Source organism: Choloepus didactylus, chromosome 13 (genome assembly GCF_015220235.1).
Source record: "Choloepus didactylus isolate mChoDid1 chromosome 13, mChoDid1.pri, whole genome shotgun sequence".
NCBI lineage: Eukaryota > Metazoa > Chordata > Mammalia > Pilosa > Megalonychidae > Choloepus > Choloepus didactylus.
Window position 1 is genome coordinate 81,881,332 of NC_051319.1, and position 24,549 is coordinate 81,905,880.

At 39.0% G+C, this 24,549-nt stretch overlaps 1 protein-coding gene and 1 long non-coding RNA gene across 6 annotated transcripts in view; one reads left to right on the forward strand and one right to left on the reverse strand.

The window, feature by feature from the left end:
• FAM13B (family with sequence similarity 13 member B) overlaps positions 1–14,302 on the reverse strand; it is a 128,509-nt gene extending 114,207 nt beyond the window's left edge. For all 5 annotated transcript variants that reach the window (XM_037800784.1, XM_037800780.1, XM_037800782.1 and 2 more), the window contains exon 1: positions 13,982–14,302. The gene's annotated coding sequence lies outside the window, so the exon portion shown is untranslated. The remainder of the gene's footprint in view (positions 1–13,981) is intronic.
• A 102-nt stretch (positions 14,303–14,404) lies between these two features.
• Positions 14,405–23,852, forward strand: LOC119508339. The gene is made up of 3 exons (XR_005211452.1): positions 14,405–14,479; positions 21,268–21,407; positions 23,692–23,852. It is a non-coding gene; the product is annotated as an uncharacterized LOC119508339 (long non-coding RNA).
• The last annotated feature ends 697 nt before the right edge of the window (positions 23,853–24,549 follow it).

Genomic DNA, 24,549 nt, shown 5'->3' on the forward strand with positions numbered 1-24,549 from the left:
ATAAATGGGGTCAAAAACTAAATGAAAAATAGCATGGGATGGGGGGGATGATTTGGGTGTTCTATTTTATTTTTGTTTTTTATTCTGATTCTGATTCTTTCTGGTGCAAGGAAATGTTCAAAAATAGATTGGGGTGATGAATGCACAACTATATGATGGTGCTGTGAACAGCTGATTGTACACCATGGATGACTGACTATATGGTATGTGAACATATCTCAATAAAACGGAATTTAAAACTAAATAAATAAATAAATCTGATAATTACTGTGATTAAATCTCATTGATAGAAAATGCACATTGACATGTTTATGGGTACAAAACCATCACATCTGCAACTCTCAAAGGATTCATCATTTTTTACATGCGATAAAATGAGAAAGCAATCACATGTTTTGGGTGAAAGGTTTAGGGAATTCTTTGTACAATTCTTCCAACTTTTCTGTAGGTCTCAAATCATTTTAAAGAAATCAAAACATTCTACCAAATTAACAGAAAAATGGAAGGAAAAATCACATCGTATTTTCCATACATGCAGAAAAACATTTAAATCAAATGGAACATCCACTTGTAATAAAAACTCTCAGAAAATACATATGGAAGAAACATTCTTAATCTAATAAAGGATATCTACCAAAAAACTATAGCAATCTAGAAAATGAAAAGTCAGCCCACAGAATGGGAAAAATAAATGCAAATCATTTACCTGACAAAGACTTCTACTTAGAATATAAAAATAAATCTTACAACTCAATAATAAAAAGACACATAACCCTCTTAAAAAATGGGCAAAGAATCTTTCTTTTTATTTCTTTTTCTGGAGTAATGCAAATGTTCTAAAAATGATCATGGTGGTGAATGCAAAACTGTGTGATGATACCGTGAACCACTGATTGTATACTTTGGATGGATTGTATGGTGTGTGAATGTATTTCAATAAAATTACATTTAAAAAAATAGACAAAAGACAACAGACATTTTCCTAAAGAGGAAATACAAATGGCGTAAAAGCACATGATAATATGCTCAGCTTCACTAGCTATCAGGGAAATGCAAATCAAAACCACAATGAGATATCATTTCACACCTACTAGAATGGCTGCCATTCCCCTCTCCTCCCAGCCTCTGTTAGCCTCTAATCTACTTTGTCTCTGAATGAAATTGCTTATTTATTCCAAATATTTCATATAAGCAGGATCATACAATATTTGTCCTCTTCCGCCTGGTTTATTTCACTTAGCGTGATGTCTTCAAGGTTCATCTGTATTACTGCGTATACAATACTTTATTCCTTTTTATGATGACTAATATCCATATATGTATCACCACATATTGTTTATCCATTCATTTTGTCAATGGGCCATTTCTACCTTTGGGCTATAGTGAATAACACTGCTATGTTAGGCCTTTAGGGATACAAAGATGAAATGACAGGGTTCCGCCTTCAAGGATCCTCTATAGTGAAAGACAGAAGTGCTGCTAAATTCTGTGGGATGATTGCTACAAAGGTAAGCATAGAAGGGGCACTGTCTACCTCAGGAAGACAGGGAAGGCTTGACAGAGGAAGATAGAGCTAACACTTGACAATTACTAGAAGTTTGGTGAACAAGAAAAATGTGATCATGCTTAGGCATGTAATTTAGTTTTTAAAATTTATGTTGACTAAAGACATAAAGGAAAAGTAAACAAGACTGGCTGTGTTGACAAACCATGAACCCTAAGTTAAAACATGGACTATGGTTAACAGCACAATGTAAAAATGTGCTATCATCAATTGTATCAAACATTCCATACAAACTCAAGTTGTTAATAATAGGGTGGGAGACAGGAATTCTGTATTTCGTGCATGATTGTTCTATAAACCCACAACTTCACTATTAAAGAAAAAGTAATTAGTGGGAAGTTAAAAAAAGGATTGGCTGTGTTGAAGTTAAATGGATTAACAAGCAGGGATATCTCTTTAAGTGATGGAATTAAATAAAACATCAAAATCGCTGCCATATCTACCTCCATCAATAACTAAAGACAATCAAATCAAGAAAGGTAGAGCAAATATCATATACGGAATATCAGTAAGTACTTTACAAGTTATTTCTCATACCTGGAACTCATGGCTGTACCCCTTTTACATTATAAAAACAAAGTATCATGTGTCTGAAGTCACATAGCTATATACCAGAATATTTAAATGGTGATGCTAGAATTTGCCAGTGGATGGAAATGCCTATCTTTCTAATGAAAGCAATTTAAATCTCAAGGAACAAAAACATTTAGAAAGTATTACTACAAGGGCAAAAACTTATTTTCACATTCATTTGGAAAATAGCCACAATTCTGATTCATAAAGCCAAAGAGACAGTGAGGTCCTATAGACTAGATGAAGAAATACGAGCAAAGGATGACCTTTTGAGACCTGTGCCAGCAGTCAGATATAGAGCTTTACGTGGTTCAAACATCAATCAGTGTGAAACATCAATTAGTGTGTAAAACACAGGAGAGTGGTAGAGGAATGTTCAATCCTATGTGTGGAAATATAAGGAAAGTTTGTTGCCTGACACTTAAATGCTTGTCTCCTGATCAAAAGGTAAGCCTGTAATATGCCAGGGCAAGATGGCTACCAACAGGTGTTCTTCCCCCACATACACTCCTGTGTCACTTGTCCACTATTTTAGCATGATTTTCTATTAAGCCAAAGTGAATATCTGCTAAATTAGCTCTTCCTGCTCATCATCAGTACGCTGATGACACCTCTTTAAAAAGCACTCTGATTCTGAAAGCAACACAACTATCTGAGAAAGCATATTGGAATAATAAAGAACACATTCTGGTCAGTTGTATGTGTGCATAAAATCCCAATTTTGATAAATTTTGACTCTTCAGGACTACTCTTATTGTAGTAACCTTTCAACTCTTCTCTTCTAGAAAACAAGCACACCCAGGGTCTACCACAGACTGTTAGGAACAGGGCTTTAAGAAGACTAGCCTAACATTCCTTGATGCTTATTAATACAAAACTACAATAAATTTCACTTTTTCAGGTAAAGGGTATTGTGAAGATAATTCCACAACTTGTTCCAACTAAATGGGTCCCTTAAGATCAGAATGTTCCTCTTTTTGCACAGACTCTGTAAAAGCTGATCTGAAAAAGGCACCGATGTATACTTATGTTTTTGTCTTCCCTCCTAGATTGTGAACTCTGAGAGCAAAGAATGACTTCATCTTTGTTTTGCCAGTTCTGAACACTAAGCAATAACAGAACCCCAATATATGAACTGATACTATCACTTCTGAGGTACTTTCCAGTTCACCATCCAACCAAATTCTTATGACTATTCCCTGTGAGATAAGCAAGAAAAGTTATCATTCCCTTTCTCAGAAGAAAAAGCAAAAGCTCAGAGAACTGAATAAACATGTTCAAAGCCACTGAACTCGTGTCAGAGACAGGACTAGAATTCTTCCAATGTTTTCTTTTAGGTAAATGCTCTTTCCAGGCAACAATGACTAAAGTCATCAGTGAAAAATTTACTTAAAATTCCACTGAAATCTATCGAGCCACACAGAGAAGAATTCATAAAGCACTTAAAATATATTGCTGGTCAAAGATTATCATCAAACATTAGAATACCCCTTTCTCAACTGTTAAAATTTTATTTTATCTTAGCTTCAAAGTGATTCTACAACTAACCATAACATGGTCTCTTTTTCCTATTAAAAAACTTCATCTTACCTAATTCTATATGTGCGCCCCTCTACCTTTCCAAATTTTTAATTCAAAATCACTGATGTTTGCTGTAAATGAGGACCACAAAGCACCTGCCCCACCCCCTCCCAAATATTAAGCACCTATGTCCATCAGCAAGTGGTTTTCCTTCTCAATTATATAAACCAGCAGCTTGATAAACAAAAGCAAAGCTAGAAAAATATTTTTTATTACTGTAACATTTACCATTCTAACCATTTTTAAGCGTATACTTCAGTGATATGTAATTATTTTTACAACATGGTGCTAGCATCACCACCTTCCATTACTACAACTTTTTCATCATCCAAAACAGAAACTCCAATCCACGAAGCAATAGCTTACCACATTCCCCTCTCCTCCCAGCCCCTGGTAGCCTCTGATCTACCTTCTGTCTCTGAATGAAATTGCTTATTTATTCCAAATATTTCATATAAGTGGAATCATAAAATATTTGTCCTCTTCTGCCTGACTTATTTCACTTAGCATGATGTCTTCAAGGTTCATGTATGTTACTGCATGTATCAATACTTTATTCCTTTTTATGACAACAAATATCCATACATATATCACCATATATTGCTTATCCATTCATTTTGTCAGTGGGCCACTGCTATCTTTGGACTATAGTGAGTAACACTGCTGTGAACACTGGTGTACAAGTATCTGTTTGAATCCCTGCTTTCAATTTCTTTGTGTATATACCTAAGAATGAAACCTAAGAATGGGTCATATTTAATTAGAAGAGAAATACTTTAATAAGTAAACTAAACTGGTCTTCCTGTTTTTCTATTCTAAAAGAGCAACAGAAAGACATCTCTCTGAAAACTGTTTAAAACCAAACTAAGAGATAAGAATCATTAGCCATCATATTCACAAGGAAAATTTACACTAGAAGCTAGGTATAACTAGACATAAAAGATTTGTGATATTTCCTTTTCTAGTAGAAATCCAGTAAATTTCATTAAATTTTCTTGACAACCAACCACAATTTCCTCAACCTAAGTCTTTCATTCAGGCTAGTTCATCTTTTTTAAACACTCTCCACTGCTGCCTCCTATTCAACTTCATCTCACTCAAATCTCATCCTTCACAGGGCCTTCTCCAACCACTAAAGCTAATGATCTCTCCTGTTAACTTTTCCAAAGGTATAACATTCCTTTGCTCCAAAACATCGATCAAAAGTTTTACTATATATTCACTTCTCTGTCTGTCTGATGTCTGCGTCTCCCAACAGAGCGTAAAATCCTTGAAGTCTATGTTTTTTTACAGCATTATTAAGGTATAGTTTACATACCATAAAATTTATTTCAAGTGTACAATTCAACAATCTCTAATAAATTTACAGAGTTATGCAATGATCAGCACATGACAACTTTGGTTTTGCTCCTCATTATATCTCTGGCACTTGGAGCTAAATAAATTTATCTGGTAAATGAATAAATCAACTGATAGTGAGTTAATGTTGTAATCCCACTACTACTAACACCTATTTAGTGTACCACATGATATGAGTTGGTGCATTAAAACAGCCTTTATTCCATTCCATCCCAAATATTCTTCATTATTTCCACTTCCAATCAAAGTGAACTTCAACATAAGGCCCCAAAGTGAGTGTGCTAGTTTGAAACTGTTATGGACCCCAGAAGAGCCATGATCTATTAACCCAATCTTGTTGGGTGGAAACTTTTGATTGTCTTCATGGAGATATGACTCACCCAACTGTGGGTGAGAACTCTGATTATATTATTTCCATGGAGGTGTGGCCCTGCTTACTCAAGGTGAGTCTTGATTAGTTCACTGGACTACTTGAGAGAGCTCAAGAGGAGAACTCAAGATGGTGGCTAGGTAAGACAGGGCAAAAAAACACCTCCATGAAAAATACTAGATAAAAGCCAGAAAGTGACCCAGAACACTAGTTCCAGTGATGCACCAGCCGGACAAGGTCTATGAAATCCACAAACACCATGCATTTGGTGAAACCGGGAGTCTGCATTTTGAAAGAAGTGAGTGAGCCGACTGAAAGTCTGGTGGCCATGCTGCAATGTGGGGAAACCGTGGGTTGGCATTTGGAGATGGACTAGTCCTTCTTAAAAAAAAACAAACAAAAAAAAAAAAACAAAAAAAACCTGGGACTGACTGCAGACACAATGGTGAGAACCGTGCAGTGAAGCATGGCAGGAGTGGGCTCTCCCAATGTCTCAGTGTCTGGCGTGGAGGATAGCCCTACCCACACCTGCTGCTGATTGTCTTGGGGCCAGGGGGAGCAGAGGCGAGCCAAAAGGAGAAAGAGGGATTGGTGAGGTGTATGTTTTAGTTACTCCTCCAGGAAAGTAGGTAGAAAGCCAGGAACTGCGTGGACTGGACACCGCAGAGCAATTTGACTTTGGGCATACTTCATACAACACTCATGAAAACGTGGAACTGGTGAGATAGTGAAATCTGTTAAGTTTTTGTGGCCAGGGGACCCGCGCTCCTCCCTGCCAGGCTCAGTCCTGTGGGAGGAGGGGCCGTCAGCGCTGGGAACGAGAACGGAGAACTGCACTGACGGCTCTCATCGGAAACTCATTCTACTGATTCAAACTCCAATCATAGATGGACTGAGACCACACACCAGAGAATCTGAGAGCAGACAGCCCAGCAGAGAGGAGATAGGGATAGCAAGAAACAGCAAGAAAAGCCCAAAAAGAAAAGCGGAGGCTTTCTGGAGTTCTGCTGAACATAGAAAGGGGAAGGGCAGAACTCAGGCCCTGAGGCTCACATGCAAATCCCGAAGAAAAACTGATCTCTCTGCCCTGTGGCCCTTTCCTTAATGGCCCTAATTGCTTTGTCTCTTAGCATTTAAATGAACCATTAAATCCAAATAAACCCAAATAAAACCCACTCCGAGACATATTCTGATCACACTGTCAAATACGGAAGAGAAGAAGCAAGTTCTGAAAGCAGCAAAAGGAAAGCAAATCACCATATACAAAGAACACAGCATAAGACTAGGTAGTGACTACTCAGCAGCCACCATGGAGGCAAGAAGGCAGTGGCATGACATATTTAAAATTCTGAGTGAGAAAAGTTTCCAACCAAGAATACTTTATCCAGCAAAGCTCTCCTTCTAATTTGAGGGAGAGCTTAAATTTTTCACAGACAAACAAATGCTGAGAGAATTTGCTAACAAGAGACCTGCCCTACTTCAGATACTAAAGGAAGCCCTACAGACAGAGAAACAAAGAAAGGAGAGAGACATGGAGAAAGGTTCAGGACTAAAGAGATTTGGTATGGGTACATTAAAGGATATTAATGAGAGAAAGAAAAATATATATGACAAACATAAACCAAAGGATAAATGGCTGATTCAAGAAATGCCTTCACAGTTATAACGTTGAATGTAAATGGATTAAACTCCCCAATTAAAAGATACAGATTCGCAGAATGGATCAAAAAAAAATGAACCATCAATATGTTGCATACAAGAGACTCATCTTAGACACAGGGACACAAAGAAATTGAAAGTGAAAGGATGGAAAAAAATATTTCATGCCAGCTACAGCCAAAAGAAAGCAGGTGTAGCAATATTAATCTCAGATAAAACAGACTTTAAATGCAGGGATGTTTTGAGAGACAAAGAAGGCCACTACATACTAGTAAAAGGGGCAATTCAACAGGAAGAAATAACAATCATAAATGTTTATGCACCCAATCAAAATGCCACAAAATACATGAGAGAAACACTGGCAAAACTAAAGGAAGCAATTGATGTTTCCACAATAATTGTGGGAGACTTCAAAACAAAACTCTCTCCTATAGATCTATCAACCAGACAGAAGACCAATAACCTGAAAACCTAAACAATCTGATAAATAAATTGGATTCAACAGCCATATATAGAACATTACATCCCAAATCACCAGGATACACTTTCTTCTCTGGTGCTCATGGAACTTTCTCCAGAATAGATCATATGCTGGGACATAAAACAAGGCTCAGTAAATTTAAAAACATTGAAATTATTCAAAGCACATTCTCTGACCACAATGGAAGACAATCAGAAGTCAATAACCATCAGAGACTTAGAAAATTCACAAATACCTGGAGGTTAAACAACACACTCCTAAACAATCAGTGGGTTAAAGAAGAAATAAAAAGAGAAATTGCTAAATATAGAGAGACGAATGAAAATGAGAACACAACATACCAAAACCTATGGGATGCAGCAAAAGCGGTACTGAGGGGGAAATTTACAGCACTAAACGCATATATTAAAAAGGAAGAAAGAGCCAAAATCAAAGAACTAATGGATCAACTGAAGAAGCTAGAAAATGAGCAGCAAACCATCCTAAACCAAGTAGAAGAAAAGAAATAACAAGGATTAAAGCAGAAATAAATGATATAGAGAACAAAAAAACAATAGAGAGGATAAATAACACCAAAAGTTGGTTCTTTGAGAAGATCAACAAGATTGACAAGCCCCTAGCTAGACTGACAAAATCAAAAAGAGAGAAGACCCATATAAACAAAATAATGAATGAGAAAGGTGACATTACTGCAGATCCCAAAGAAATTTAAAAAATTATAAGAGGACACTATGAACTGTATGGCAACAAACTGGATAAGGTAGAGGAAATGGACAATTTCCTGGAAACATATGAACAACCTAGACTGACCAGAGAAGAAACAGAAGACCTCAACCAACCCATCACAAGCAAAGAGATCCAATCAGTCATCAAAAAGCTTCCCACAAATAAATGCCCAGGGCCAGATGGCTTCACAGGGGAATTCTACCAAACTTTCCAAAAAGAACTGACACCAATCTTACTTAAACTCTTTCAAAGCATTGAAGAAAATGGAACTACCTAACTCATTTTATGAAGCTAACATCAATCTAATACCAAAACCAGGCAAAGATGTTACAAAAAAGGAAAACTACCGGCCAATCTCCCTAATGAATATAGATGCAAAAATCCTCAACAAAATACTTGCAAATCGAATCCAAAGACATTAAAGAATCATACACCATGACCAAGTGGGGTTCATTCCAGGTATGCAAGGATGGTTCAACATAAGAAAATCAATGTATTACAACACATTAACAAATCAAAAGGGAAAAATCAAATGATCATCTCAATAGATGCTGAAAAAGCATTGGACAAAATCCAACATCCCTTTTTGATAAAAAGACTTCAAAAGGTAGGAATTGAAGGAAACTTCCTCAATATGATAAAGAGCATATATGAAAAACCCACAGCCAGCACAGTACTCAATGGTGAAAGACTGAAAGCCTTCCCTCTAAGATCAGGAACAAGACAAGGATGCCCGTTATCACCACTGTTATTCAACATTGTGCTAGAAGTGCTAGCCAGGGCAATCTGGCAAGACAAAGAAATAAAAGGCATCAAATTGGAAAGGAAGAAGTAAAACCCAGCATTGTGGGATGGAGAACATCTTCTTGACCAAAAGGGGGATGTGAAAGGAAATGAAATAAGCTTCAGTGGCAGAGAGATTCCAAAAGGAGACAAGAGGTCACTCTGGTGGGCACTCTTACGCACACTTTAGACAACCCTTTTTAGGTTCTAAAGAATTGGGGTAGCTGGTGGTGGATACCTGAAACTATCGAACTACAACCCAGAACCCATGAATCTCGAAGACAATTGTATAAAAATGTAGCTTATGAGGGGTGACAATGGGATTGGGAAAGCCATGAGGACCACACTCCACTTTGTCTAGTGTATGGATGGATGAGTAGAAAAATACGGGAAGGAAACAAACAAACAAACAGACAAAGGTACCCAGTGTTCTTTTTTACTTCAATTGCTCTTTTTCACTTTAATTATTATTCTTGTTATTTTTGGGTGTGTGCTAATGAAGGTGTCAGGGATTGATTTAGGTGATGAATGTACAACTATGTAATGGTACTGTGAACAATCGAATGTACGATTTGTTTTGTATGACTGCGTGGTATGTGAATATATCTCAATAAAATGAAGATAAAAAAAGGGTACCACATTCTGTGAACAATGGAATATACGATTTGTTTTGTATGACTGCGTGGTATGTGAATATATCTCAATAAAATGAATATTTAAAAACAAAAACAAAAAAACAAAACAAAACAAAACAAAAAAATCCCTATGTAAGTTCAGACAGAACGAGCGAATTTGCTACAGCCATGAGGGACACTCTGAAGAACGCACAGGAGCTGACAGAGGAGCTGCAGATGAGAGACAGTTCAAAGACAGCCGTTGAAAGCCAACTTTTGCTCTGGAGAAGATAAGCGAGGACAAATGCCCCAAGAACAACTGAGAGTGACATTTTGGAGAGAAGCTGAAGCCTAGAGAGGAACGTCCTGGGAGAAAGTCATTTTGAAACGCAACATGGGAGCAAGAAGACGCCAGCCATGTGCCTTCTGAACTAACAGAGGTTTTCCGGATGCCATTGGCCAACGCATTGTTGATGCATTACTTTGGACACTTTATGGCCTTAAAACTGTAACTGTGTAACCAAATAAACCCCCTTTATAAAAGCCAATCCATTTCTGGTGTTTTGCATTCCAGTAGCATTGGCAAACTAGAACAATTCCCTTTATAAAAGCCAATCCATTTTTGTTATATTGCATAACGGGAGCATCAGCAAACCCTAACAGTGAGCCTACACACATATTAACCTCCAGCCTTTCTTGGGAAAGCCACCACCCCTCTCAGGCTTAAGGAACACTGACTCTGGTCAAGTTCATGTGTATGGACTACCCTTCCCTTCTTTCCATCAAATAACCCTCTTCTGCCCCTAGCGCTAATCTTATTCATTGATGAAGATAGTCTTCATTAAAAGACGCACCTTTGTAATGGTGAAGTGTTATCGGTTCTGATACATGCCTAGTTGACCTAAATACAGTGTGACTTTAAATAAGTGAAAACATTAAGATAAAAAAACACAGTCTCTTTGCTGTTTAGCCATCTGTAAACAGGAATTTTCTCTTTCTATAAAAAAAGAAAAAATATTTTCAGTATTTCATTCTTTTCAGAACCCTCAGGTTTTCAGATATAAGATTTAACTCAGGTACAAAATAACTTTAAAAATAATTACATATATATTCGGGGCCCCCCTGAAGAGCTGGAGGAGAATGCGGAGGCATTGGACTTCCTCACCTGGATTGTTGCTGATGTTCACACAAACACTGGGGACTGACGGCTTGATGTGCTGAGCCCTCTGTCTGGGGGCCTGCCCCTATGAAGCTTATTGCTGCAAGAAGAGGCTAAACCTGCTTATAATTGTGCCTAAAAGTCTCCCCTTGAGTGCCTGTTTGTTGCTCAGATGTGGCCCTCTCTAACTAAGCCACCTTGGAGGGTGATCTCGCTGCCCTCCCCCCTACATGGGACCTGACTCCCAGGGGTGTAAATCTCCCTGGCAATGCAGGATATGAGTCCTGGGGATGAATCTGGACCCGGCATCATCAGATTGAGAACATCTTCTTGACCAAAAGGGGGATGCGAGATGAAACAAAGTGAAGCTTGGGTAGCTGAGAGATTTCAAATGGAGTAGAGAGGTCACTCTGGTGGACATTCTTACACAATATATAGATAAAACTTTTTAGGTTTTAATATATTGGAATAGCTAGAAGTAAATACCTGAAACTACCAAACTCCAACCCAATAGCCTTGACTCTTGAAGAAGGGTGACAGTGTGATTGTGAATCACACTCCCTTTATCCAGTGTATGGATGGATGAGTAGAAAAATGGGGACAAAACTTAAATGAAAAATAGGGTGGATGGGGGGTGATTTGGGTGTTCTTTTTTTATTTTTATTTTTTATTCTTATTCTGATTCTTTCTGGTGTAAGGAAAATGTTCAAAAATAGATTGGGGTGATGAATGCACAACTATAAGATAGTACTGTGAACAGTTGATTGTACACCATGGATGATTGTATGGTATGCGAGTATATCTCAATAAAACCGAATTTTAAAAAAAAAATCCTTGAATGGACATTTCTTCAAACAAGAGAAACAAGGAGCCCATGAGCACATGAAAAGATGCTCAGCATCATTAGCTATTAGGAAATTGTAAACCAAAACCACAATGAGATACCATTTCACACTCACTAGAATGATTATTCTTTAAAAAAAAAAAAGGAAAATAACAAATGTTAGTGAAGATGCCAAAAAATAGGAACTGTCAAATATTGTTCGTGGGAATGTAAAATGGTGCAGATGCTGTGGAAAACAGTTTGGCACCTCCTCAGAAAGTTAAATATAGAACTACCACATGACCTGGCAATTCCACTTTTATGTATATACCCTAAGAACTGAAAATAGGTACTCAAATATTTGCATACCAATGTTCATAGGCAGCATAATTCACAATAGCCAAAAGGTGGAAGCAACCTTTGTCTGTCAACAGATAAAATGATAAAAATGTGGTGTATATATATATATATATACAATGAAATATAATTCAGCCATAAAAAGGAATGAAGTTATGATAGATGCTACATGGATGAAACTTGAAGACATGATGTTGAGTAAAATAAGCCAGAAACAAAAGGACAAATAGTGCATGACTTCACATGTATCAAATTTCTAGAATAAGCAAATGCATAAGAGAAAGAAAGTAGTTGGGGGGGGGGTTGCTTAAAGGGTATACAGTTTCTGTTCTGGGTGATGAAAAAATTTTGGTAATGGATGGTGGTAGTGATAGCACAATATTGGGAATGAAATTAATGTCACTGTATTTTACACATGAAAGCAGTTAAAAAGGCAAAGAAAAAAAGAATAACTACAAAAAGAATTTCTACTATTATATTCCCCAATATTAAACTTAGTGTACAAAGATTAATAGTATACAAAGGGGAAACCATGCAGACAGGGACTGAGGTTAATCATAAATGATAAAGTAGTTGTCATTAGCGAGAAAAAAAAACAGATAAGTCACTATGTATTTATTTCAGTGGTTTAAACAAGAGTATTCTAGTAGAAAACACACTGTAACATTTACTTCACCCAGTGAGGGATTTTATGCCACACTGATATGCCTGTCTACACCTTCCCAAGGACTTAAGTTGCATCACACAAATCCCTAACTGGTGACCCAATTCAAATAGAGAAAATACTTTCCTATACTAAAAAGAAGCACAGATTAAGAAAGCAGGAAAGGGCTCCCAATGAATATGGAAATACCGAAGAGATCACTCAATTCCATTCAACAAGTACTTACTAAGAGCACAGTACCTGTGAGAAATCCAGGCCAAGGCGTATTACAGGGTTAACAAAAAGGAGAGTTGAAGACACAGCCTCACACTATTCAAACCGCAGAAAGTCAATGCTTCAAATCCATCGTTTAATATCTGCCTCCTATAGCAAGTACACCCCAGTTATTTAACGTTCATAGCCTGTACTACACCCTGGTTGCTGTTACCATCTTTAGATTACCAGCTCCTTGAAAGTAGGGTAAATGCCCAACATAAGTATTTTTTTCACTGATGATAATAGCAAACCGAATTAAATTATGCAACTGCGTTTCTATAAGTCAGTTTGATTTTTAATTGTTTATAAACAAAAGGAGTTTTCCAATTTCCCACTGGGCAAGTGAGCCAACCGATTCAATTTCTTACAATCTTATCTTGAAAACCAGGCGCCCCATCTGAAACTTAATGCTGTACAAAGCGTTCCTCTGGCCTGGCCTATGCAGAGTGCATTCTAGACAACTCCTCAGTGCAGCGACGGCCCAATTTTGGCCATTTTCTCTGAGCGATTTAAGGAAGTCGGCAACCACTCAACTCACGTGATCTTACTAAGGGGCGCAGTTGAGACCGGACCAAACCACACTTTTTCCTGCACCAACTTCGCTGCCCAGCATGAAGGAAGTGGGCAGGGAAATGGCGCAGGACCGGTGTGCAGGGGAGGCTAGCAAATAATCATGGGTTGATGAACCTTCTACTTTGGGGGAGCGAGGAGGTGAAGGAGCACGCCCGATCACGCGCACTGCAGTGACTTGAAAACCGAAGACTGCCACACCCCCTGGCAACCAGGGGCACGACTCCACCTTCCTTTCTCACCAAACGGAGAAAGGGTCCTCTCTTCGGAACGCCCCAGCTGCAGGGTACTGCGGCTGGCCCCCAGATCCCCAAAACGCAAGGCCCTTGGACCGGGAGCGGGTGGGACACAACTCTCCAGGGCTGCGGGGTTGAGGGGGGTGGGGGGGCAGGGCCGCGGGGACCCGCGCATGCGCAGATACGGGTACCCGCCCGTTTACCTACCGTTGGAACCGCGATGACCCGTTCCCCGGCCGCTGCCGCTTCTCCAGAACCCGCGGCGACTGCAAGAGGCCGAAAATTGAGGGCCCAGGTGGCTCCGCGGCCGGCGACCCTTTTTCCGGGGCGACCGGTGCCGGCCGGCTGAAGCGACGGCGGTTGCACCGGGCCAGCCCGGTAAGCGACCACTGGATTCTCCTGGAGGTGGAGGCGGCGGAGACGGAAGAGATGGGGCGGGAGCGGCGGCGGCGGTGGAGGTGGAGGAACCGGCTGTAGCGCAAAGCCTCCCTAACGGCGGGCGGGAGGAGAGCGGAGGGCCGGGCGGGGGCCGGGCCGGACGTGACGTGCGTGGGAGGGGGAGGGGCGTGGCCGCGGCCTGGGGGTGGGGCGCGCGCGCGCAGCCAAGGAGAGGGGAGGTCTACCGCGACCCCAAGCTCTGTAACTTGCCGGCTCAACACTCCCCCACCCCAAATTTGGGTCCTGAGATGAAATGCAAGAAGCCAGGTGCGGGTCTGAGGGAGATGTCTGAGGGTCCTCGCTTTGGGGGAGGTTGGAAAGGAGAAAGAGGAAAGTGGGGAGGGGGCATAGGGCGGATAAAGGGAAAATTCGGGAAACCAACCTCGCAGTGGGTCTCTGGGGAGGGGACCATGGCCCCCTGCAAAAGGGTGGAAAAGCCCGGGGGACGGGGCCTTATCCAGGTGAGCAGCACAGAGACCTCAACAGAAAACCGCCAGGGCAGACCTGAGCAGCGACTCACGTTCCCATTCCCAGAGATGTGGGTCAGACCGGGGATGTCGAGGCTGCACCTACGCTCTGCCCGCCTCCTCACCCTTCCCCTTCACCTGAAGACCTAGAGATTTGACCTAGGATCCTGAGAGAACATGTGCCTCTTGCATCGTTAGGGTATGGAAATAGGAAGGTCGATAGGCTACATGTTTACAAGGAGCTTCAGAGGCTGTGCTGAAAGGAGGCCAAAGAATGAACTCTGAGTCTAGGGAGTCGGTACTTGCTTGCATATAGCCACCCCGACCAACCCTGAAGCTCTCTCGCGCTCACAAAGGTAGGAATATTCAGCCAATCTCTTTGCTTTAGTCTGTTAAGGACTTTGAGATCCTCCATTGAATAAAACGCAGTGTTCTTCCATTAGACTCCTTGACGGCGGGGCGATCCACACCTAAACAAAGAACTCTGGGTGTCTGTAAAAATATATACCACCACAGTACGGTTGTCCCCTACCTGCCTGAGCTAGAAGTCAGTAACCTGGAAAACGTAAAATAAGAACCCTCATAAAATTTGGGAGAAGATTTTTTAAAAAGAAAAAGTCACCCTATGAGATGATCTGTAAATGTGTTACAGAGGCCAGGGTGGCTCCCAAATTTCATCAGAGAGACTGAAATAAATCAGCTGTAACCTAAGTATCACATACCCAGTTGATGCTGTCATAACAGAAGGGTGGGGTCCACAAAGAATCTAGAACCAGCCAAGTCTGAATAAGAATGTATTGTGGGGCTCCCATTTTATCCGGGAGAGAGGCTACTGAGTCTAATGACCAGGACCAATGCTCATTATTCAGGGCTATTAAAAAGCTTAATTCAGATTCAGTCACTCATTCAACAAATATTTATTGAGCACTTACTATACTTATTATGTTCTAGTCTCTTAGTATCAGTAAATAAGATCCTTGCCTTCAAGAAATTTACATCCTAGCAAACTTAAATTCTGGATATCCTTTAAAAACATACAAAGACCCATGCTGTGGTTCTGCACTCATCGAGTAGCCTTTCCATCTCTCAAGGGGTCTCCAGAGTAAATCAAAACACCCAACAAGAAGTGAATGTCCAAGGTACATGACCAGTAATAGTTATATAATCTGTACAGTCTTTGTCAATTAATAAATTCACATGGTTTATAAATAAGTTTCTATTCATTGTTTTAAATGATGAAGTTGTTTTTTTAATGAATTAATCACCTAGAATCCCCTGAGTAAGCTTGAGTGAAATGAAGTATCTCTGAATCTGCCAAACTGAGAACCAGACAGACCCTGATTTCATAGCAACCCAATTAAGATGCATCCTGGGCTTTCAGCCTTCCATCTGTCTTTAAGCATCTTAATTGGGAGTTTTACCTGTGATTCCATGCTTGGAGATCCAGAGGCAACATGATGCATCTAAAGCTTGATCATTAGAGAGTAAAAAATTTTGAGAATAAATTATGAGAGTAAAAACCCTCCTAAACCTGCACCACCTATGCAACACAGGCTCTTGTTGACATTGCTGACATAACTGACCATAACTGGTAACTTACTCCAAGTATGAAACCTAAGCTCCCAGAAAAAGGGACTCCTCTGCATTTATGTGCTCTACCCCAAAGTATGGGCTCTCAAAAAACAAATGAATTGAGTCAGTGACCATTTTTCCCTTGTAAAACTCAAGAACATGTCCTTGAAGGCTATCTTTTCCAGATCTTACTTTGTGATAACTCATTATGTTTGATGTGCAGGACTCCTAGGGTATTAAACATAATTTTTTTAAAAAGCCTTATTTTTATCTTTCATCATCCCTGTAAACCTGTGCACTGGGAGTAGATTTATCATGCTTCTTATTGAAAACTCAGATTCCATAAGTTCTGTGGTCATTGAGTCACAGACATGAAGTTTGAAACCTTTCCCCCTTCTCCAACTGGGGACAGCTGGCACACTACTTGCCTTGGAGATGGAAGTATAGTCCTAACTAATAGTCTTTCTTGTTCTCCCCCAACCTACTAACCAGAGCCAAAGGGAGGGAACGAAAGAAAAGCAGAAAAGCTCTTGACTGTTATTTTCATATGCTGGCTTATTATTCTCTGAGCATGGCAGATGTTTAAGGCTGACTTTTTCCCATGGATACTTTTATAGTTACTTCAGAGACCACCATCATCACCATATATGGTGGTTTCTCACCATAGTTCCCTTAATCTAAGCAAAAGTACTCTATTCTGGCAGTTCTTTACTCCCCTCTTCAACTTCTAGAAATGTGGCGATCCACGTCCAGCTTCTTGCCTGTTGAAATCTATTCCTCTTTGTAAGGGACCCTGTCAGATAGGATCTAGGATAACCCTTACACTGGCCCATTTGCTAGTGGCCCAGGCCCCTCCTCCCCCATATAGTTGTGCAGGTGTGTACCGTACATAATTCTGATGGATGCCGTCCACATCATCCTCATAGAGATTTGTGCATTTATTTTGATAATTTTCCAGCAGGTGGCAGTAAAGTGTTTGCCCAAACTAAATTAGTATATCATCGCTATTTTCGAACTGAAAGTGAACTGTCTGGACAAAGGTGAGCTTTTTTTCTGATGGTGCTATTTAGGCTAGTAGCAGCTCTTTATGGCCCACATTTGGTCCACAGGAAGCTCTCCTACACTTTTTGCCCAAACAAACGAGTACAGGCCAATCTCAGTGCAGCTTCAAAACAGCTGCCAGTACTTCGCTTGTCCTCTATATTTTCCAGGCAGGAGTCAGACACAGATCTGCTGTGCCCCTTTCACTGCAAGAGACACATATCAAGCACCCTGAGTAGTTCCATTGAAAGCCCCTCTCACTCAGCTTGAGGTAAGAGGAAAGCAGGCAGGTGCCTGTGGTAAGAATCACAACATATGAGCAGCTGTCTCCAAAGAAATCTTCCTCAATAATTATACTTGATCTTTAGTAACTTCCTGTGAGTGTGCAGAATTATCTACCTGATTTTGTCTAAATCCTTTGAAATTTCTAGAGGGGGGGGTCCATCTCAGAACTCTGATTTCAGTGAGGACTTTTTATTGTTGGCTTGGCTTTTTTTTTTTTTTTTTTTTGTAATGTCTTGGTGCTGCTGTTAAAAAAATTCTCAACCAGAGGCAATTTTTTTGGCAGTGTCTAGAGACATTTTTGGTTGTCAAAACTGGGAAGGTGTTATTGGCATCTAGTAGATAGAGATCTAGGATGCTGCTAAACATCCTGCAATACACAGAACTCCACCACCACCCCCAAAACAAAGAATTACCCAGCGCAAAATGTCAATAGTCTTGAAGGCTGAGAAACCCTGAGTTAATACTTCCAATTTAACAACTTATAACAAATAGAATTTCTATACTTGACAATCACTAAGAGAATGCCTCAGAATTACATTGTTTTTTCTTCTTTTTTCCTACAAATACTTTGCCTACACATATAGAAGTCACATTTTAATATATTGCTACAGTCAAAAACATTACTTCAGATAGCTGCTTGGCCAGGATGAGAAGTGACTGGTATAGGCCAAGCTTGTGTATTTCTGAGACTCTCTGGAGTTGAGACCATGCCAGGAAAATCATTACTTGAGGGGGGGATTTTTTGTTGTTATTTCTTTGCAAGATGAGTTTTAAAGCCCAGAGAAACAGGCATTCTACCTAACTCATCTGAACGGAGGCTTTAGGAATCTCAAAAGTAGAGTCATAAGTTAAATCCTGTAGAAGGACTATATATTCCTTCTGCAACCTCCGTCCATGGCCTAGGTGCCAGGGACAGCCTCAGCTTGTATGCCTCCCCAGGGTCACAAGTGTCACTGGAATGAGAGGAGGTCAGGAACTAGCCACTTCACAACTCACTCCTTCATTATTCATCAAGAACACAAATGGACTTCTTCCCTCCCTTACATTAACTTGACTAAATTCAGCTCTTCCAGATGTAGCAGGATGTTGAGCCCTTCTCTTGTGCCATCAATAAGGAAACTCATTATTCAGGTGTCCTCCTTTCCCTTACTGACTTCATCTCTGACCGTGGCTATTTTGAGTACTAGAATATGGGTTAACTTTTGTTCAGTCAAGGTTGCCAATATCTTTTTTAATACAATGTTAATAATAAACTGAAGCCACAGTAACAAGAATCAAAAGGATACATCCCATCCCCACCAATCCTATCATTTATAAAAGTAAAGTAGATAGAACAAATATTCAGCATTTATGAAGTTGGACTTAAAGTAAGAACATTGAACTTGGAATAAGAAACCTACATTTGAGTTTCAGCCCTGCCTCTTATAAGCCATGTGACTCTGGTAAAGTTATTTAACCTAAGTACACCTTAGACTCCCCATTGGTAAAACAGGAATATAATTCTTAAATGAATTGGTATGCATAGAAGTGTTCTATAAGCTATATACTACAATTTGTTCACTCTCCTCTCCTATTCTCTTCTGGAGGCTTAAAGACATCTCTGGAAATGTTTTGCTGCCATATCTGAGTTTTTATTCCTAGGGATTTGGCCCCATTGTGGAAACCTCTCTTGGCAGAAGTTGCTAAATATTTGCCCATTTATTTGTAAGTGAAAACCAAGAACCCCCAAACTCTTGGGCCTCTTTTTAAGATCTTTTGAAACTTGTGAGTTATAGTAAATACAAGCATACCTCCTCCCTGAAGAGAAACATGTTTATAGAATAAAACATGATATAGATAAGGATGTACAAACATATGCAGTCTAGTGCAGGAAAAATGCACAAGGAAGATCAATTTATACTCTGTCTCCCTCAGAGCAGTAAAATACTATCAATTTCAATCAAATTTGATTAAGTAATTTTCTCTTTCTTGAAGAACTCACCTCTATTGGGAAGAAAGAAAGGACTAAAACCCCCCAAAATTAAAACCTTCTGATAAAGAAAAGCAACTCACCAGTAGAGAGTGATATTACTGGTTCTTCTGAGAAATGCAGTGGAAATATGTCTGTACCACTTTCTCCAGGACCATTGTGCCAGTGTGCAAGAATGTGTGTTTGTCATAAACAGAGAAATATTACTAGCTGCAAAGAGAAGAAACTGTTCCAGGGTGTACAAATCCCACGCCAACATCCAAAATAATGGCAAATACTGTTCTGATCTTAGCAATCCAAAGTAACCTTTGTGCCATTTATTTAATGAACACATTTTTCTTGAGCAACTATTATGGGCCAGGCATCATGCCAGGGGATATAATCATGATCCCTGCCCTTAAAAAGCTTCATCTTACATATCTTACACATCTTACATATCTCTGGATATATACAGTGTTTTTAGAATAGAACCAAAGTTAACATAATGTTGATTTCAGCTTCTGTTAACTTACACAGCCACTGGTGCCAGTCACATCCACTTTCAGGAGCTAGAACAATTGACAGTAACTCTCATCTTTGCCAAGTCCACATTTTTGGCCTAATAACTTGGAATTCAATGCATGACAATAACATGAGCCAATGTAATCTTCTGCTATAAGACTATGTTGCTTTAGCTTCTTGATTAAATTCCTAGGATCAGCTAGATATTTTTTCCACAATCAGAACCTTTTTTGTTTAAAAAAAAAAGGTAAGAATATATATCCCTTTCCCCTCTTCCCTTTCCCTATATCCATGTAGGGGAAAGAAAAAAAGTGCTCAGAGATTCAATGAGGTTATGACAATCACAAAACCACAGGCCTCCTGCAGCCCTTTTAGCCAGAAATCCAGGCAGAAAGGTCTTGTCATTCTGCATAACCTATCTCTTCCTTAGAGGCCTTAGACCTTTGGACCTACCTTCCTACCATTTGACCAGCCAGGATCCTTCTCAAACTCTCTTCACTAGGATCACCTCTTCTGTGGCAAACTGACAGCTCAAATATTTACAGATTGCAACCTAACTACAACCATATTTTTAGCAAACATTTACGCCTGCCTCCTTTTTTCTACTAAAGACAAGGGTATATTTATTTGCAAACATATTTAGTGTTTTCCCAATCCCCAACTTGTCAGCAGAGAGGCTCTGATGTATGAAGGCTCACACTCTATTTTATTGTGAGAGATACACTAATCTGTGTACACAAAGGAGAAGTGTTATAGTTATTATAGTTATTATGCATATTGTCCCTATTAGAAATATGGCACTATCTGTGTCCTAAATAAGTATCTTACCAAAAGCAAGTACTCTGAAAACACTTGCTTTTGGTAAGATACTTACCAAATGAAAAATGGCCCATAGTTTAACCAAATCTGTTTCTTTTTAATAAGGTTTTGCTATTTATTCCCTCTTGTTTGCTTTATATGTATTGTTTCACTCACCTAGAAAACTTCTTACTTATTCAGACACTAAAAAATATTTATTGAGCATCATGTGCCAGATACTAAGCTAAGTGCTGGAGACACAGCAATGAACACACTGGACATGATTCCTGCCTTGTAGTGAACACAGTTTAATTACGCCCATTGCATGGCAGACTCCCACTTATGGTTCAATAAGCCCAGCTTCAGCCTAAGTGTCCCTTATGTGTCACTTTATCTGAGAAGCCTTCTGTGATCTTGTCTAGGTTTAAGAAGACATCCTACTCTATGGGACCTGGGCATCTTGCCGGTAAATCTTATGCAAAACCTCCCCAAAGCTAGACCCCTGAAAGGCAACATTGTCAGTGGAAGAACAAAAACAAAATCTGACCTACAGAAGGAAAAGGTAAGGATACCTGACTCTCTCCACCTTAACTCTGGATGTAGTAGAAAAAAAAGAAAAGAAAAGAAAAAACTCTCCTCTGAGGATTTCTAAACAAGTCTGCAAGCATATTGTGTGGGACCAGAATTCACAATATTTGTATGACCCAGAAACCCCCAAGCTGAAAATTAGAAAGGTGGTCACTTTAGTGCCCCCAGGTACCTGGATAAGCAAATGTAAATCTTCTCTGGAAATCCTACATGTACGTTTCCAAGAAACATGACTTCATAATAAAATATCACTAAAAATACAAGGAAATACTGAACCTCAGAATAATAGCTCTGATCACTGCAAATATTCTAATTATCAGAAACAGAGTATTAAAAATTGTGTTTAAAATTTTTAAAGAAATAAGAGGAAATAAAGCTAATGAAGGAACAGAAGACTATCAAGATTGACCAGGCAGATTTGAAAAAGAGCCAAAATGAACTTATAGAAATAAAGAATATGATAATTGAAATTAGAAGCTGAAATGACAGGTTAAACATCAAATTTGGCAGCTGAAGGGAGAATTAATAGAATAAGTTAAGTGAAAGATCATCTGAAGAAATTGTCTGCAGTTCAAGACAAAGAAATGGAAAATATGAGAAATTGAAATGCATGAAGGATAGAGTAAGAAGATGCAACAAGTGTCTAATCAGAGTTCAAAAAGTAAATAATAGAATGGAGGAAGGGCAAAATTCAAGAAATAAAGATTGAACATTTCCCTGAATTGATGATAGGTAACATAAATTCTGGAAAGCCAAAAATTGCCATGCTAAAAATATAAAATTGGTGCTCAGTCATCTCTTTGTGAAAGTACAGCACACCTGAGAAAGAAGGGATCCTAAAACTAGGCAGCAAGAAAAGACAGATTATTCTTCATAGAAATGACAGGCTGACAGATGAGTTTTCAATAGCAACAATGAAATTCAATCCTGAATTCTTTATCCAATGAAACTACATTTTAAGAGTGAGAGCAAAATAAATTTTATTTTTAGGTAAATAAAATAAGATTTAAAAATTAGACAAAAATTCAAATTAAAAAAAAAGGGTAATAGAAAAAAATAAGTTTACTATCAATAGATGCTTATTAGAATAAATTCCAAAGGATGTACTTCTGGAAAATGGAAAGTAACACCAGAAGGAAGATTCAAAATGCAAGAAGTAATGATGAGCAAATAAAATTATAAACATAGTACACTGACTGTACTAAACAATAACAATAATGTCTAAATTCTACTACTGCTCAATTTCACATATATTGAGAGAGGATGAATAGAGTTAAATCATTATAAGGCTTTATCTTGTTTAAGATGAAGGTAAATATATTAAGTTTATAGTTTGTTACATTAAATATACATGTTACAGTTTCTAGGTAATCACTAAAATAAATGCAACAGTGTGTATAACTTCCAACTCATTAGGGGAAAATAAAGCAGAATGGGGGGACTATTAAAAAAAAACAGGAAAAGAAATTAAAAATTCAGGATAAATAATAGTACAAAATTAGATAGTAAAAATAAATCCAAATATATGAGTATTCTTCAATAGACAAAAAAAGTTGCACTGAATTTTTTAAATGCAGCTAAATGCTGTTTATTCCAGATATACTTAAAACATAGGAACACAGAAAAGTTAAATTAAAAAAAAATACACATATATATACATACATATATATGCATATATATAGATATATATGTATATCAGACTAGTTAAACATACACATACCCTAAGCCTCATCAATGTTACTCAAACCCAACAGAAATATGAGTATGTATGCACCAAAAGATGTAAAAAAAAATGTACATATCTGCCTTTTCCATAATGGGAAAAAAATGAAAACTCAAGTAGCTATCAAGGATAGAATAATGAAGGATAAATAAACTGCGTATATTCATACAATATGATACTATACAACAATGAAAATCAACAACTACAGCTACAAGCAACAAATGATGAATCGCACAAAAGTAATTTAAATGCAAGAAGCCAGACATGAATATAGATTGTATGATTCCATTTAAATAAATTTCAAAAGCAGAGAACACTAAACAATGGTTTTAGAAGTCAGGATTGTCGTAGGCAGAATAATGCCCCTCCCCCCCAAAAAAAATCCATCTCCTACCCCCTGAAACTGTGGAAATGTTAGGTTACATGGCAAAAGGGAATTGAGGTTGCATATGGGATTAAGGCTGACTGACCTTGAACTAGGGAGTTATCGTGGTTTATCTGGATGGGTCCAATATAATCACAAATCTTTATAAAGGGAACAGGAAGATGGAGGAGAAGTTGAAGTGATTGGACGTGAGACTGACTCAACCCACTATTAATGGCTTTGAAGATGGAAGGGAATGAAGAGCCAAGGAATGTGGAAAACCTCTAGAAGCTGGAAAAGGCAAAGAAATGGATTCTCCTACAGTCTCCCCTCAGAGCCCTGCCAACACCTGATTTTAGCCAAGTAAGACCTATATCAGACTTAGGACCTACAGAACTATAAAATAATAAATTGGAGGTGATTTAAGCCACTAAATGTGTGGTAATTTTTACAGCAGTAATAAAAAACTCAGAGACAGTGACATCTTCAAGATAGCAGAGTGAGATGCTCCAGGGCTCCATCCTCTCTCTCCTTCCCCACCCCCACCACAGAACAAACTATAACTGGCAAAACAATCTTTCTCTAAGTTCTGCAAAACAGTAAAAGGGTGGCAGTAACAAGTTGAATGCCGAATCGAGAAAGGCAGCTTGAAAACAGTAAAATTGTGTGGCACCCTTAAACTTGCTGGCCCTTCCCCTATCCCCTTGTCAGCTTGGCACAGTGCTGGCACACTCTCCTAGTGTGGGTCCCTGATCTTGGTTCTGGAGGGAGCATTTACCAGGGTGAATATGTCTAGTGGCAGCCTGAAAGACAGAACCAGGACACTCACTGCAGGCTAACTGTTCCAAAATTTGCTTCACACTAGAGGCTGCTCCAGAGCTCTCCTACAGAACACTTTAGAAAAACAGTCCAATGGCAGCTACATGGCACAAAGGACTGCCAGCTGCAGGACATACTGTGGGGGGGAAAGGACATTTGGATCTGTGTAAATGAGGGAATTCCTAAAGCCCCACGCACATGCCCAAAACA